A 14,669-nucleotide genomic window follows, 5' to 3' on the forward strand; every position below is an offset into this window, starting at 1 on the left:
TACAAAATGCTGAAGACACTGCGTATATACTGTGCTTGAATTCTTTGCTTAACTATAATAAGGTTTTAAAATAGTTTTTACCTCTCTACAGTGCAATAAGTTTCTGACTGAACTGTAAAATTAATATATATCTGCCATTTACGCTTTCTTGCCAACAACAAAAACCTATTTAATAGAAAATTTATTGATATATGGCAAAACACAGTGCCCTGTCATATGATGCACATGCAAACATTCTATGCAGGAACACGCCACAGTATTTAGAAGTTAATTGCAAAATCTAAACATATTCAAAATTGTATCTTGATGTTTCTAGTGCTTTGTTAACCACTGCATGGAATGCATGCAAAAAAAATGAAGAAATATTTTAAAAGTAACAAAAACTGTCAAGCGATTATGTTATACATTACAAATCCTTCTTGCTTGCATACATCCAAAGAAAAACAAGATATCCAAACCCATGTCTGGAAATTCACCCATATCCCCATGTTTTTCAGTTATATTTAAAAAAAAAAAGGGGGGGGGGAGAGATACTATCTACACATTCAATACAGAAAGCAGTGTAGTCCAAATTGCTGGATTTGAGGCACCAAAATTAAGTTTTACAATATGAAAAATTCAGAATTGCCAAATAACAGAACTGTCTGGGGACAGAAGGTACACAATCTCAGCATTTTCGGGTGAGTTCTGCCACAGAGATAGAAAAGTCTGTCACAGGATGTAGACTGCCCCATTGATTAAATGAAGAAAGGGTAATGAGTGCTGTCTCTAAGAGTATTCATTTGGATTGAGGGAGAGCAGGCCTACAGATTAATCAATCCTGGAAAACATTTTTAAGGGTGCAAGAAGGATGGCATGGCCCCACAATACAAAAATCAGAGATTTAGGGTTTTATCAAGCACAGCAAGTCAACCTACTTAGTTTATTTTACTTACATATTATTGACCTATTTAGAATTGAGTTCATGTTCTAAACTGGGCAGGGTCTAGGGATGCTTTGTGGACCACCTTATCTAGATAAATCTGTTTGACTTTTCTTTAGTTAAGAATCCTCATTAATGTAACCTTTCTCTCAAAGTGAAAATGTGATAGATTCTGAAATGAGAAAATAGAAATACAATGGATGGTTGGTAGAAAACAGCTTTAATGATGGGTTGAAATGTCATATTTGAATGCCTTCAGTCCCCAATTTACATAATAAGTGACAGTGAACCACAACTACAAAAGTACTAAAATACTGGGATATAATTGAAGACTGCAGCAGGAGTCATGTAATATTAGAGATTAGAATGTAAGTAAATTCTTCTCAGAGCTTGTGGATAAAAACTCTATGGAGAAGTCTAGAAAAACGTTTGAGGACTTGCTGCAAAAGGAATCTTACCCCATTGAGGTTAAAATAACCACGACTCAATAAGCTTAAGAGGAATGCTTACTAAGGTTTCAGACAGGAAACTTCAGATACAACAGAGATCAGGATAAAGCAAGAAACTCTGCTGGGATTGTTTATCTGGAAGGATCCACTATTTGACTTTCTATATCTAGATTTAATTATGAACAGTAAATAAATGAATAATATGACAGAATTGTGACTGGTATTTATACTCACAATGAGCAGCCTCTAACAACTGTTGGCACTCAGTTTTCATGCTATCATGTTCAGGTATCTAACACATGGATTATAGTACTGGATGCTAACTGATTGGTTTTGGTCTTAGCAACAAAAGAGATCAAGAAGCTCTGTGAGGTCTACACAGTGATTCTCAATCTTTCGGTTAAAGTCCACAACCTGGGTCCCAAGGTTATTTTCTGGCATCACTGCTGGCTAGGCAGCAGTTCTGCGGAAAAGGACCTAGGGGTGACAGTGGACGAGAAGCTGGACATGAGTCAGCAGTGTGCCCTTGTTGCCAAGAAGGCCAATGGCATTTTGGGATGTATAAGTAGGGGCACAGCGAGCAGATCGAGGGACGTGATCGTTCCCCTCTATTCGACATTGGCGAGGCCTCATCTGGAGTACTGTGTCCAGTTTTGGGCCCCACACTTCAAGAAGGATGTGGATAAATTGGAGAGAGTCCAGCGAAGGGCAACAAAAATGATTAGGGGGCTGGAACACATGAGTTATGAGGAGAGGCTGAGGGAGCTGGGATTGTTTAGCCTGCAGAAGAGAAGAATGAGGGGGGATTTGATAGCTGCTTTCAACTACCTGAAAGGGGGTTCCAAAGAGGATGGCTCTAGACTGTTCTCAATGGTAGCAGATGACAGAACGAGGAGTAATGGTCTCAAGTTGCAGTGGGGGAGGTTTAGGTTGGATATTAGGAAAAACTTTTTCACTAAGAGGGTGGTGAAACACTGGAATGCGTTACCTAGGGAGGTGGTAGAATCTCCTTCCTTAGAGGTTTTTAAGGTCAGGCTTGACAAAGCCCTGGCTGGGATGATTTAACTGGGATTTGGTCCTGCTTCGAGCAGGGGGTTGGACTAGATGACCTTCTGGGGTCCCTTCCAACCCTTATATTCTATGATTCTATGATCACGATACTTATTGTAGACCAAGTTTTCATTTTAAAAGCATTCCTAGAATTGCAGTGATCAATGAATTATAAATGCATAGACAGAGCCTCGGTGAGAAAATAATGTCACAACTGTAAACAGCTGCAGCAATTAGACTGACTGGGAAAATCATAGTTCAATAATTTTTTTAAAAGGACACTTTTCACATTTAAAAAAAATATCAAATTTACATTCTATGGCCTTTATGGAAGTTCTATGGCCTGTGATGAAGCTCCGACTAGATGGTTACATGGTCCCTTCTGGTCTTCGAAGCTAGAATTCAAACCATTGATGTCTCTACTGGCCATATATAGCACATGAACTTAACAGTGCAGCATTTTGGGATTCGGGGCTGCAACAACATAAGGCATTCTAGGACTAGCCATGAGAAGAGGGGGGGAAAATGAGCAGGTTTCAAACAACTTGAGAATCCTTGATTTAGAAGACCTGAAACACCACCTCTGTAGCTAACAAGAAGAAACAAGTATCACAGATATTGGTCTTTTCCTCCTTACCTTCTAACTTCTTCTACTTAGGGAAAAGATAGGAAGTGATGAGAATCTAAGCTTTAGTTCTAACAACGTGATCATCATTATCCTCATTCTTTTCAATCAGGTACCAAGTTATCTTTAAAATTTCAACATTAACTGTTTCACTCCTGGTAATTTTTGAAGAAACATTCAGCTTTGTTTATCCAATAATATCCTCCCATATACCCAGAAAGGCCCCATAGGTCCCCTACCCAGACACCAAAACCTCCAGCTTCCTCCCGACAACTTCTTTGACTGCAACGTTATTGTAGTTGTGTTGGTCCCAGCATATGAGAGAGACAAGTTAGAGGAGAAAAAATATTTTTATTGGATCAACTTGTCCCTTTCATCAACAGCAATTGCTCTAATAAAAGATATTTCCTTACTTACCTTGTCTAACTACTTGCTGCACTTAGATATTTATGATTACAAAAATTTGTGAACATACAAATCTGAATGTATGGGCCAAAATTATATTAAACCGAATTTAATATCAAAACAAAATAGCTAAATCAATCATTTTCATTTTTAACCCTTTAAAACCTCAGGTTTAAAAAAAATTTAGATGTAGCTGCCACAGAATTTCCAGTCTGCCACACCAGATTGTTGCATTAGGTGGACATGTAACAGAAATCAGGAATCCTGCTGTAAAATTTAAGTCCAGCCTGCTGCAGTACTCTATTCTAAGAGTAGAATATGGGCAGTTTGATTTTATTCTGTAGTTTTCATCTCCTGTGAATAGGTCTGTTGTGAATACATAAGGTTCTGACCACTTGCAAATGGAGTCTTCCTTCTGCCAAGTATATATATTCTTTGTTCCAGTTTCAAGAAGCACATATTGATAGTTATTTTTTCCCCAATTTAAAACAAAACCATCTTGGAGAAGGCTGCCAGCTCTGTTACTATTTTGCCAATTTACATATGCTGATGACAGCCAGCACTTCCATCCTTTAAGCTTGCCAAGTTTTTGAGTATTAGATTTCCCTCATTTATCAGTATGTGCTCAAGTAGTCCATTATCTTTGAGAAATCTGGAATACATAGCCCACTTTGCATCCACAGAGAGTATATATCAGGTGACCAAATTATTAGGGGGCTGGGGCACATAATTTATGAGGAGAGGCTGAGGGAACTGGGATTATTTAGTCTGCAGAAGAGAAGAGTGAGGGGGGATTTGATAGTAGCCTTCAACTACCTGAAGGGGGGTTCCAAAGAGGATGAAGCTAGGCTGTTCTCAGTGATGGTAGATGACAGAACAAGGAGCAATGGTCTCAAGTTGCAATGGGGAAGGTCTAGGCTGGATATCAGGAAAAACTATTTCACTAGGAGGGTGGTGAAGCACTGGAATGGGTTACCTATGGAGGTGGTGGAATCTCTATCCTTAGAGGTTTTTAAGGCCTGGCTTCACAAAGCCCTGGCTGGGATGATTTAGTTGAGGTTGGTCCTGCTTTGAGCCGGGGGTTGGACTAGATGACCTCCTGAGGTTTCTTCCAACCCTAATCTTCTATGAAGATTTTCCTCTTTCCTCCACCACCCAAAGATCCAGAATTCTTATTGTTCCTGTACCAGTTCACAAAAGCAGGAAAACTAGAATCTGACCCAGTACGTCTCTGCATTGTGTCAAAATCTTAAATTGTCCAAAATGGGGCAGGGAGGGGGGAAGAGGAGGAAAGAGGTAGAATTAAGGGAATTTTAATTCATGAACAGATTAGGTAGAATTGAGGAGAGGTGATAGTTAAAGAAATGATGGGCAATATTTGTTTGGACTGAAAGAATTGTTGATTAGGCATTTTCAAGGGTTCTGGGGAGATGACGTATTTGTTATAGCAACAACGCAGAATCTTAAAATGAGAAGATGTGACTGTGTATGCCAGTTGTTCCCAACCTTTCTTGTGGGAATAGCATATTGCTATTCCGAGAAGACTGTGCCGGGCGCCAGACACCCCGCCGCCAAAATGCCGCCGCGGCAAGAAGCCTTGCCGCCGAGAAATGGCAACAGTTCTCGGTGGCATTTCAGTGGCAGGGTGTCCTGTGGGTGCACAAAAATGCCCCTGCGGGTGCCATGGCACCCGCGGGCACAGCATTGGGGACCTCTGGTGTATGCATTATTAGAAGTTTGATTGGGGCACTATTGATGTCACAAGGTTGCCACCCCTTTTGGACATTTTTTTCTGGAGAGCACTTATCTATTGGTGGGTGGAAGAGTGGCAGGAAACTTTGGGCAGCAGCATCTTCATTGCATCAACCAGCATTGATACTCTGGTTGCCACTATCACCACCAAAGATGGACAGATTTACACTTACACCACTGGGCTTTATTTTTCCTAATCCTATAAAACGTTCTCACCAAACCAGATGAGGAAAGGAACTTAGACAGTCTCACCCTCTCCATGGCTGGGTCCTGAGCAATGCTTTCCCCTTATTCCTCCTACCTCCTTTCTGTCTTTTTTGCTGTCCTGGCCAGCCTTTAATATCATGCCACCTCACAAATTCTGACCTTACTGTTTTAAAGGGCTTTTCTTCCCAAAAAGTGTGCAGAGCTTCTGACTCACATAGCTGTTCCTATTGCCTGGTTCAGATTAAATCAGTACATCAGCAAAAATAGCAATCTGCCTCTGGTCACAGTCCTTAACTCAGCATGGGTCTTGTCTTCAGACTATGAACACTGGACTGTGCCACAGCTTCTAGGGATTGCAGCTGGCTACTGCTGAATTTGCTGGCAGCAGCACATATTCATTCACTGTTGTGTTTTGAAAGATAGCTAACTGAGAGCAGAAGAGACAAATGGAAATGCCATGCTGGCCTTCAACTTCTTTTATGCACTGTGTTGGGGACTGAAGGTAAGCCTACAATGCCTCAGAAACAGACAGTTCATTAAAGTACAAAAAGCAAAGTGTTCATGAGAATTAGTCTCTCGGTGGGAAATAAGGTGTATTGTCCAGTTTTGCTTTGAGGAAAACATCAGTTAAGACACTACTTTTAGAGGCAGAATTTTTTTGGTAAACTACATAGAGGCTGACCACCCCATGCCTGACATTCTCCCATCAGGGTACTAGAAATCCCCATAACAAGGACTAGAAAAATAGGAGTATACAAGAGAAAGATTCACCTTCATATTTTAATAGCTACAACTTAAGCACAAAGAAAAGGAGTACTTATGGCACCTTAGAGACTAACCAATTTATTTGAGCATAAGCTTTAGTGAGCTACAGCTCACTTCATCGGATGCTCAAATAAACTGGTTAGTCTCTAAGGTGCCACAAGTACTCCTTTTCTTTTTGCGAATACAGACTAACACGGCTGTTACTCTGAAACTTAAGCACAATAGGCTACATCACAGTATTGATAGCAAGTCAAAGAAAAATAATTTTTAGCACTTTCTGAAACTGTTCAACAATTAAAACTAAGAAAATATTCATTAAAAAGTGTGAAGTAAAACAAAAAATTACAACAGGCAAGTTATTCCTGATATTTGGAAGCTCTTATATATAGCAGTCTTGTTTAAGATTCTTATTCAGTTAAGACATGTTCTGACTTGTTCTTATCACCATCTCTGCTATTTCCATGTTCAATTTGTTTTAACAGCTTTTGATGAACATGATCATTTTCTCCTACCCTTTGACATTTTACTTTTCTGTAGGCTCCTCTATGAAATCCTGTTCATTGTGTGGGGTTATCTATTGAGGTTCCTACATTCAAATATTATTTAAAAATGTTGTTTTACACTGCTATTTTTTACATTTCTATTTGCAAGCACCAGCTCATTTTTTATTTAATAGAGTTCCTCCCTTTAGGTCATGCTACAATCTGATTTATGCTGAATTGTATTACTACATTAGATACATAGTGTAAAAACAGTGGTATTAAACTCTGCAATGTTTTGAAAACACTGTATAAAATAAACATACATTTCACAAAATAAACTTTCCACTTTTAACAGTAAAAAGAAAAGGAGTACTTGTGGCACCTTAGAGACTAACCAATTTATTTGAGCATAAGCTTTCGTGAGCTACAGCTCACTTTATCGGATGCTCAAATAAACTGGTTAGTCTCTAAGGTGCCACAAGTACTCCTTTTCTTTTTGCGAATACAGACTAACACGGCTGTTACTCTGAAACTTTTAACAGTAGAGCCCTAAGGCTTTTTATTTGAATTAAATGTAATGCCACTTAAGAAATACCCTACATAATTATAAAGAAACATGTCTCTTTTTCTTTCTTTCCTTTCTTAATGAGCATTAAATGAACACGCTTTTCAGGAACTATTACTAACCTGTAAGATTTGTTTGATCTGAAGAAATGCAAAGGAATCCAATAAAATATTTGCAAACTCGACAATATTAATTTGAAAAAGCTTCAGTTCACATTTTGAGTTTGTTTTGGAAGAGGGTAAAGAAAACATCTTTAAAAAGGAATGTAAGGCTTATCTATTTTCTGTGCATACTGCTGTTCATAACCAGACTGGTGGTTTCTTAACAGAAATTATTATTAGCAATAAAGAGTATTACAGAGACAATTACAAACTGGAAAAGAAACCTTTTGTTATTTAAATGAAGCCCATTACATTCAGCTACCCTAAATGTAGAAAAATATCAGATAAATCAAGGAAGTCTAGTCCTGTCATAACTTATTAGGAAATTCACATTCTAGATTTTAAATACTAGAAAGTCAAAAAGAAGAGTCTCGTTTCTGTACAAGTATTAAATAAAAATATTTGCCAAGTGAAAAGGGTACACAAGGAAATAAACATCACATACACAATATTCTGAAGAACTTTCTATAGTCTCATTTAACAAATGTAAATTTGAAGAGTAGCTAATTGACAACATTAATACACTTCGGATAAACCTTCCTCATCATTTCATTATGGAATCCATCATACAGTACTTTTAAAGCACAATATCTTTCATTCTGAAGCCTATTCCATTACAGTGGAAGTCCTTCCTAGAAGAACCTTGAGCACACCAGGAAAATATCTACCTACCTAAACACTGTACTTTTGCCCATTAAATTTTTGTCTCTGCTGAAGAAAGCAAACTTTGACTGAAGAACACTTCCTGTAAATGAAGTAGATTAATAAAGTTATTAGTAAGGATACATTGAGACCCTGAGCAAGACAGACAGTTCATTGTTTGGTAAGTTTACAAAAAAAAAATAAAAATAAAAAAAATCATTCTTAGTTCACATTTTTACATGACTGTTCAGTTTCTTGGGTGGGAAAAAGGGAGCATTAGTAGTTTAAAACTAAAAGAACTAAATGCAATAAAAGCATTAACTACAGTATATTAAATTCTTGCTAAGAATTTCTTAAATGTACAAACTTTAACATTTTATAGAGTAAGAAACAAAGCCTGTCAAAACTTCATCAAAACATATCATTTAGACAATACCAGTAAATATTCTTGAACCTAAAGAAAAACTAAGACAGACTTTTCTGGAAAGAACACATACTGGAAATAAAATCTAGTACTAAACCATAAGAAAACAATAGATTTTATATTTATAATGCATTGTATTATTTTTTGCTTCTACTGTCTTCTTTTGGGAGGCTTCTATTCTCTCCTAGCCCCTCTCTATTACTGCACCTTACAGGGCAGGCACTCACCCCCAACCCCCATCTACTACTGCACCTTAGAGGAAATTTGGCATCCTCAGCTGATGAAATAACATGATTCCAAACAGAGCAGAATGCAAGCAAATGCTAGGCTTATCATATATCAATAATAATAGTTTTTAGAGATAATACACAGGGGGAAAAAAGTCAGTGAAGACAGCAGGAGAAGTCAAACTGTGCTTCCAGATCCAAGGGGACAGTGGAAAGAGGAGCAGGCCTCCAAATCAGCTTTGTTTGACTGAATGAGATCATGGAAGGAAAATCAAAGCCAATAGAGAAAGAATTTTTTTAAATTACAGCATGAAAAATTAGGAGGGAAAGGGACCCTCTTGGATTGTAATCTCTTTGGAAACTTTGTCAGTACTTGAATTGGACACATCCATGGGAAACCCAAGTGGTGCAGGATGCAGTACTGACATAGTAGGATCCACTCTGACCTGTGACTCAGTACAGTATTCTAGGGCATTGTGCTGATGAAGGACTATCTTCTGGATGAGATGTAAAAGTCACAGGTTTTGCATGGAAGAGTATATGGCACTTTTCATACAGTTAAGGTGTTACCCAAGCTGGGAGGTAGCCATAGCAGCAAAGGTTAACTGTTCTGTATAACAAAATTCTTAAAGTTATTTTTCACTTTCCCTCCTACAAGTATGTAGGAAAGGTTGTTCTCAGAAGGGTTACATAATTTCCACCACAGAGATGTTAAAGTAAACCTTATACATTTATTCTGTAACTTGGGATCCTTTTGGACTGAAAGGTGCAAGAAAAACGTATTACTATTATACCATGAAGTCTTGATAAGAATGCAAGATACACTAGGTGTTTGTCTCATGAAGACAGTTAAAGCAAGTAGTGCAAGGGGTTGGTCTGGCCTTTGCCCCGTGGGACCCAGGATAGCTGGACTATTGTTGGACCCATGCCCGATGGCAATATCATTTAGCAATTGAGTTAGTACATTTCTTAACATGATTTCTATCTGTATAAAATATTGCTGCAAAGCCGCAATTAAAAAAAATTTTATTGAACTTTGACTTTTCACATAATTAGCTGCACCCTATGGTCACAAGAAACTAAAACCACATACGTAAATTTTTAGTCTTGAACAAGAAGTGTATACAGTTTCAGATACTTGGGGTCATATTTCCATAAAGGTAGAAAAAATTAACACATCTAGAGATTCCACTAAGGCCTGTCTACAGTGGGGGGTTGGGGGGGTGGAGAGGAGGGAAAAAATCGATCTAAGTTATGCAACTTCAGCTATGTGAATAACGTAGCTGAAGTCGACACACTTAGATCTACTTACTGCGGTGTCTTCACTGCAGTGGGTCAACTGCTGGCGCTCCCCCATTGACTCCGCCTATGCTTCTCGCTCCAGTGGAGTACCGGAGTTGAGAGGAGAGCGCTTGGAGGTCGATTTATCGCGTCTTCACTAGACGCAGTAAATCGACCTCCCCCCCACTGGATCGATCGCTCCAGAGGTAAGTGTAGACATGCCCTCAATAAAGATTCCATTGCAGCTATGATCCAAATATTGAGAATACACTACCCCAAAACCTACTGGAACTAAAATTGTAAAACTACAGGATTACTTGAGGAAATTCAGAACAAAACGTTCCACTGTTTGTAACTAAGAAGCGCATTACAGATTTGCTCTTCAATTTTGCTAATGTTGAGGCTGCATCAAAGATTTAATTATAAATTACATTGTTACATTCCAATTTATCTCCTGGTTTAACTGACTGTTGCCTCTGTAGCTGGCATAGGTTTTTTTGTGGGAGTGTTCACCACACTTTTTAAATAGGTGTACATAATTAACCAAAACAGCAAAAAAAAAAATTCTTTAAAAATCTAAATTTTTCCAAGATAGGCAATAACTATCATATTCACTAAAACACAGTGTCCCTCTTCCAAAATAATCTACAATCCTGTGAATAGATGTTAACCTTTGAGAATGCTCAGTTTGGTTGTTCAGGAATTATCTTCACTGCTGTTAAAGTCCATAGGATTTCTTCCCCATTCCCACTTATTTTTACAGATTCAGACCACAATGCTACAGATTATAGCCATCATAATCTGGAGAGAAAAAGAAGAAACTTTCCTTTATAGGTTTCAGAGTAACAGCCATGAATTTGTGTGTGTATGGGGGTGGGGGGGTGAGAAAACCTGGATTTGTGCTGGAAATGGCCCACCTTGATTATCATGCACATTGTAGGGAGAGTGGTCACTTTGGATGAGCTATTACCAGCAGGAGAGTGAGTTTGTGTGTGTGGATTTTGGAGGGGGGTGAGGGAGTGAGAGAACCTGGATTTGTGCAGGAAATGGCCCACCTTGATTATCATACACATTGTGAAGAGAGTGGTCACTTTGGATGGGCTATTACCAGCAGGAGAGTGAGTTTGTGGGGGGGGGGGGCAGAGGGTGAGAAAACCTGGATTTGTGCTGGAAATGGCCCAACTTGATGATCACTTTAGACAAGCTATTACCAGCAGGACAGTGGGGTGGGAGGAGGTATTGTTTCATGGTCTCTGTGTGTATATAATGTCTTCTGCAGTTTCCACGGTATGCATCCGATGAAGTGAGCTGTAGCTCACGAAAGCTCATGCTCAAATAAATTGGTTAGTCTCTAAGGTGCCACAAGTACTCCTTTTCTTTTTCCTTTATAGCCTGTTGCTGCTATTTAAAACACTCAGAGGTTACTGCAGAGACAAACAAGATGTACTCCTTCTTAAGGGCTCAGTGTGCGCACTCTCTGCATTACTCCTGTCCTGACCAATCCAAAGGAAAGAAAAAAAAAGTGTATTTTTAGCAAAGAGAACTAAAAAATATATTCATTCAGTTAATGTAGTACTCTAATTCCATTTCACTTCACCCGATTACCATTTTCTCTTGCATGTTAAAAGACAATTCCTTGAGTCAGTTGAGTTGCCTACAGGGGCAACGTTCTGCAATGCCATGCAAATGACCCAGATTCAGTTCCTCTAATCCAGGGGTGGCCAAATTCACTGACTCTCTAAGCCACATACAACAATCTTCAGAAGTTGGAGAGCCGGGGCACACCTGCCAGGGCTCAGGGCTTCAGACCCATAGAAAGCGCCTGGGCTTGGGTTTTCAGCCCCGCTCCTGCTGAAGCCTCAAACCCCGGCAGGTGCCCCCCAGAGGGCTGACACCTCAAGACCCCTCTCCTACCCCCACCCCCACCACCCTGCTGCAAGGCAGAAGTCCTGAGCTCCCCGCCTCCCCACCCAGTCTGGTTGGTGGAGAATGGGGGCGGGGGGAGGAGACGCACTTTAATGGTAAAAGAGCCACAGTTTGGCCATCCCTGCACTAATCTCTCACTTCCTAAAAGTATAAACTGACTGCACTGAAGAGGCATCACTTTCAGTTCTGGTGGTGGAAAAATGCCTTGTGTCACTATATTATGACCCTCTCATCGATTAAAAAACAGCACTGACGACCTTCTAAAGCACTCCGATTTAGTCATGCTTGGATGGAGCAGGACTGAGACCTCAATTTAGTAGCAAGACCAAGCTCTGACAGGTATAAAGACAAAGCCCCCTCTCACCCCATCCCTCAATTAAAAAAGAAAAAACTAGTCAAGCACATCCCAGTTCCTCTTATCAAAAAAGAAAACAAATACACTATTCTGTTGAAACACTTCAGTAAAAAAGAGGTTCTGTTTTGTCAATGCAACCAATTTTTACTTGAATTTTAAAACATGATTTCACTAAGGTATCAGCAAATTAAATTATATGAATCAATGAAAAGAATAGCATATATCAATAGTAATCCATTTTACAAGAAAAAATTAAAACATTCTATGCTGAAACAGTACTTCAAATCTACCTCCGACAGTCTAAAAATATTCTGAACTTTTTTCCAACAGTTCTATTACAAATTCATTACCTTCAGCTTAATTTCAGGAGCATTTTGAGGTCAAATTTGGTCTATCATGTAGATTTTGTAAATCTAATTTTACTAAGTATTTCAATTTTATTTATGCAGTTTCAACAATAATTTGGTGTCTGCCATCAAACAATGCAACACTATTAGAATGTAAGAAAATAAAGTTTGGCTACGGAGTATAAACAAAAGTGAAATTTGCTAATCTGCATTGTTTAATATGCGAGAAATGTAAATGAATAGACAGTACAGCAAAATGTAGTTTAAAACTGACATTTTAAAAATATATTTACACTTTTTAAAAAAGTTATTTTAACCTGGCCATTCCTCTTTGAAATGTTTTTTTAAATGCATTTTTCAATTTTCAAAAAATATTGTTACAAAAATATAGAAAGATTTTACATATATGTTAGCAACTGCATCTTTCTTTGTTTGTAATAATTTCTCTGACAGAATCACTTCAGAAATATTACACAGTTGCCCAAAAGAGATCCTTGAATTAAAATAAATTGCAATGCTGATATGATTGGCCTAGTGGCTGTTCCTATCCTTATCCTAGTTTAACACGAGCTAACAGAAGATAATATTATTGAATAGCATAGTGGAAATTTGGAAACTTAAGTTATGTCTACACTAGCACTTTTGTTGGTCAGGAGTGTGGGGAAAAAAAACCACATCTCTGACTGACAAAAGTTTCGCCGACAAAAAGCTCCAGTGTGGACAGTGTTATGTTGGCAAGAGAAGTCTCCCACAGACAAAATAGCTAGCACTGCTTGTTGGGGGTGGTTTAATTATACCAGCAGGAGAGCTCTCTCCTACCAGCAAAGAGCAGTTATACAGGAGACCTTACAGCATTGCAGCTGTAACGTCTGAAGTGCAGACATAGCCTTAGAAAATAACTCATCCTAGTCTTCAGAAAAGCAACTTGAACAGCAGTAAGTGGATGTAATAGCTTCTATTAGAGTCAAATATACAGTAAGCCAAAATACAAAAAATGAAACAGATGTTGAATCCTAAGGTTTCATATATGATAAAAGACAACTGGAAAGTATTTTAGCATCTATAGAATAAAGTCATTGTCAACATAAATATGGGGGGAGGGGTGAAAACTACATTATGTCATCATCTTACATTAAAAAGATTTTTGAAATATTTTTCATTTGTGCCAATTTTCCTTTTTGCTCTTCATTGAGATTTGATAATGAAAGGGTCAGTTTCATTTTTACTTATCATGCATCAATGCAATGTTCACATCTGCATTTTTAATACAGAATAAGAACATTTAAATATCCTCTCCAAAAAGTATTTCTTTCAAAGGCCTTTTTTTCCTGCATCCTCATCCATCAATCCAGATTGATGGATTGTTTCTTCTGTTCTGAGAGCAAGCAGCAGTGAATCACAGAACTTTCATTTCTGGCATCTTCCTTTCCATTCAGTCATGCTCATGTACTGCTCAGCCCTAACAGAGACTTCCGCAGTTTCCAACACAAAAATCTGTCGATGATTAATAGATAGCCTCAACAAATAACTATTGTTATAGCAGATAGTTCAAGGATGAACTGTTTACACACAAAAATGCAGATCAGAATAGGCAGCTGGGAATATAAGAAAGTAACGAAGCATCTGTGCAAGTAGTAAATTCTTTTACTCTCAGTTCACCCAAACATATGATTGATAGCAAGCTCTGAGAGAAAGGGCTGCATCTAGAAGGGAACAGATGTCATCATGAGAAACATCAGTCTATAGTGTTTGTGCAAAAAAGTAGGATGACCACAACGCTATCCTACATACTACACCACTTGAAACCTTTCCACCCAGTACAGTGATATTTATGGAACAGGCTCAGCAATGAAGAGGAAAAGAGTACCTCTTTGATACGACGACTCAGAGATACATAATAAAGTCTATCTGTTGCAGAGCATTCTTTAGAGACCCTTGACCTCACAGAATAGAACAATGATTTTCAGAGGATCTAAATTTTGGTCAAGACAAAGAAATTTAGGGCCTAGATTTAGAGAGAATACCAGAGTTTCTACTTGTCTGTCACAGGGAAGTAATAATAATGCAATAATCTCAGATTATGA

The 14,669-nt window shown here is 38.4% G+C and overlaps 1 protein-coding gene across 6 annotated transcripts in view; it reads right to left on the bottom strand.

Moving 5' to 3' along the window:
* Positions 1-14,669, bottom strand: part of CNOT2 (CCR4-NOT transcription complex subunit 2) — a 151,681-nt gene that overhangs the window by 97,630 nt on the left and 39,382 nt on the right. Inside the window, exon 2 of one of the 6 annotated variants that reach the window (XM_075124362.1) lies at positions 8,056-8,128. The exons of the other annotated variants lie outside the window; for them this stretch is intronic. The gene's annotated coding sequence lies outside the window, so the exon portion shown is untranslated. The remainder of the gene's footprint in view (positions 1-8,055; positions 8,129-14,669) is intronic. 6 annotated transcript variants of the gene reach the window in all.

The sequence above is a fragment of the Caretta caretta genome, chromosome 1 (genome assembly GCF_965140235.1).
Source record: "Caretta caretta isolate rCarCar2 chromosome 1, rCarCar1.hap1, whole genome shotgun sequence".
Classification (NCBI taxonomy): Eukaryota; Metazoa; Chordata; order Testudines; family Cheloniidae; genus Caretta; species Caretta caretta.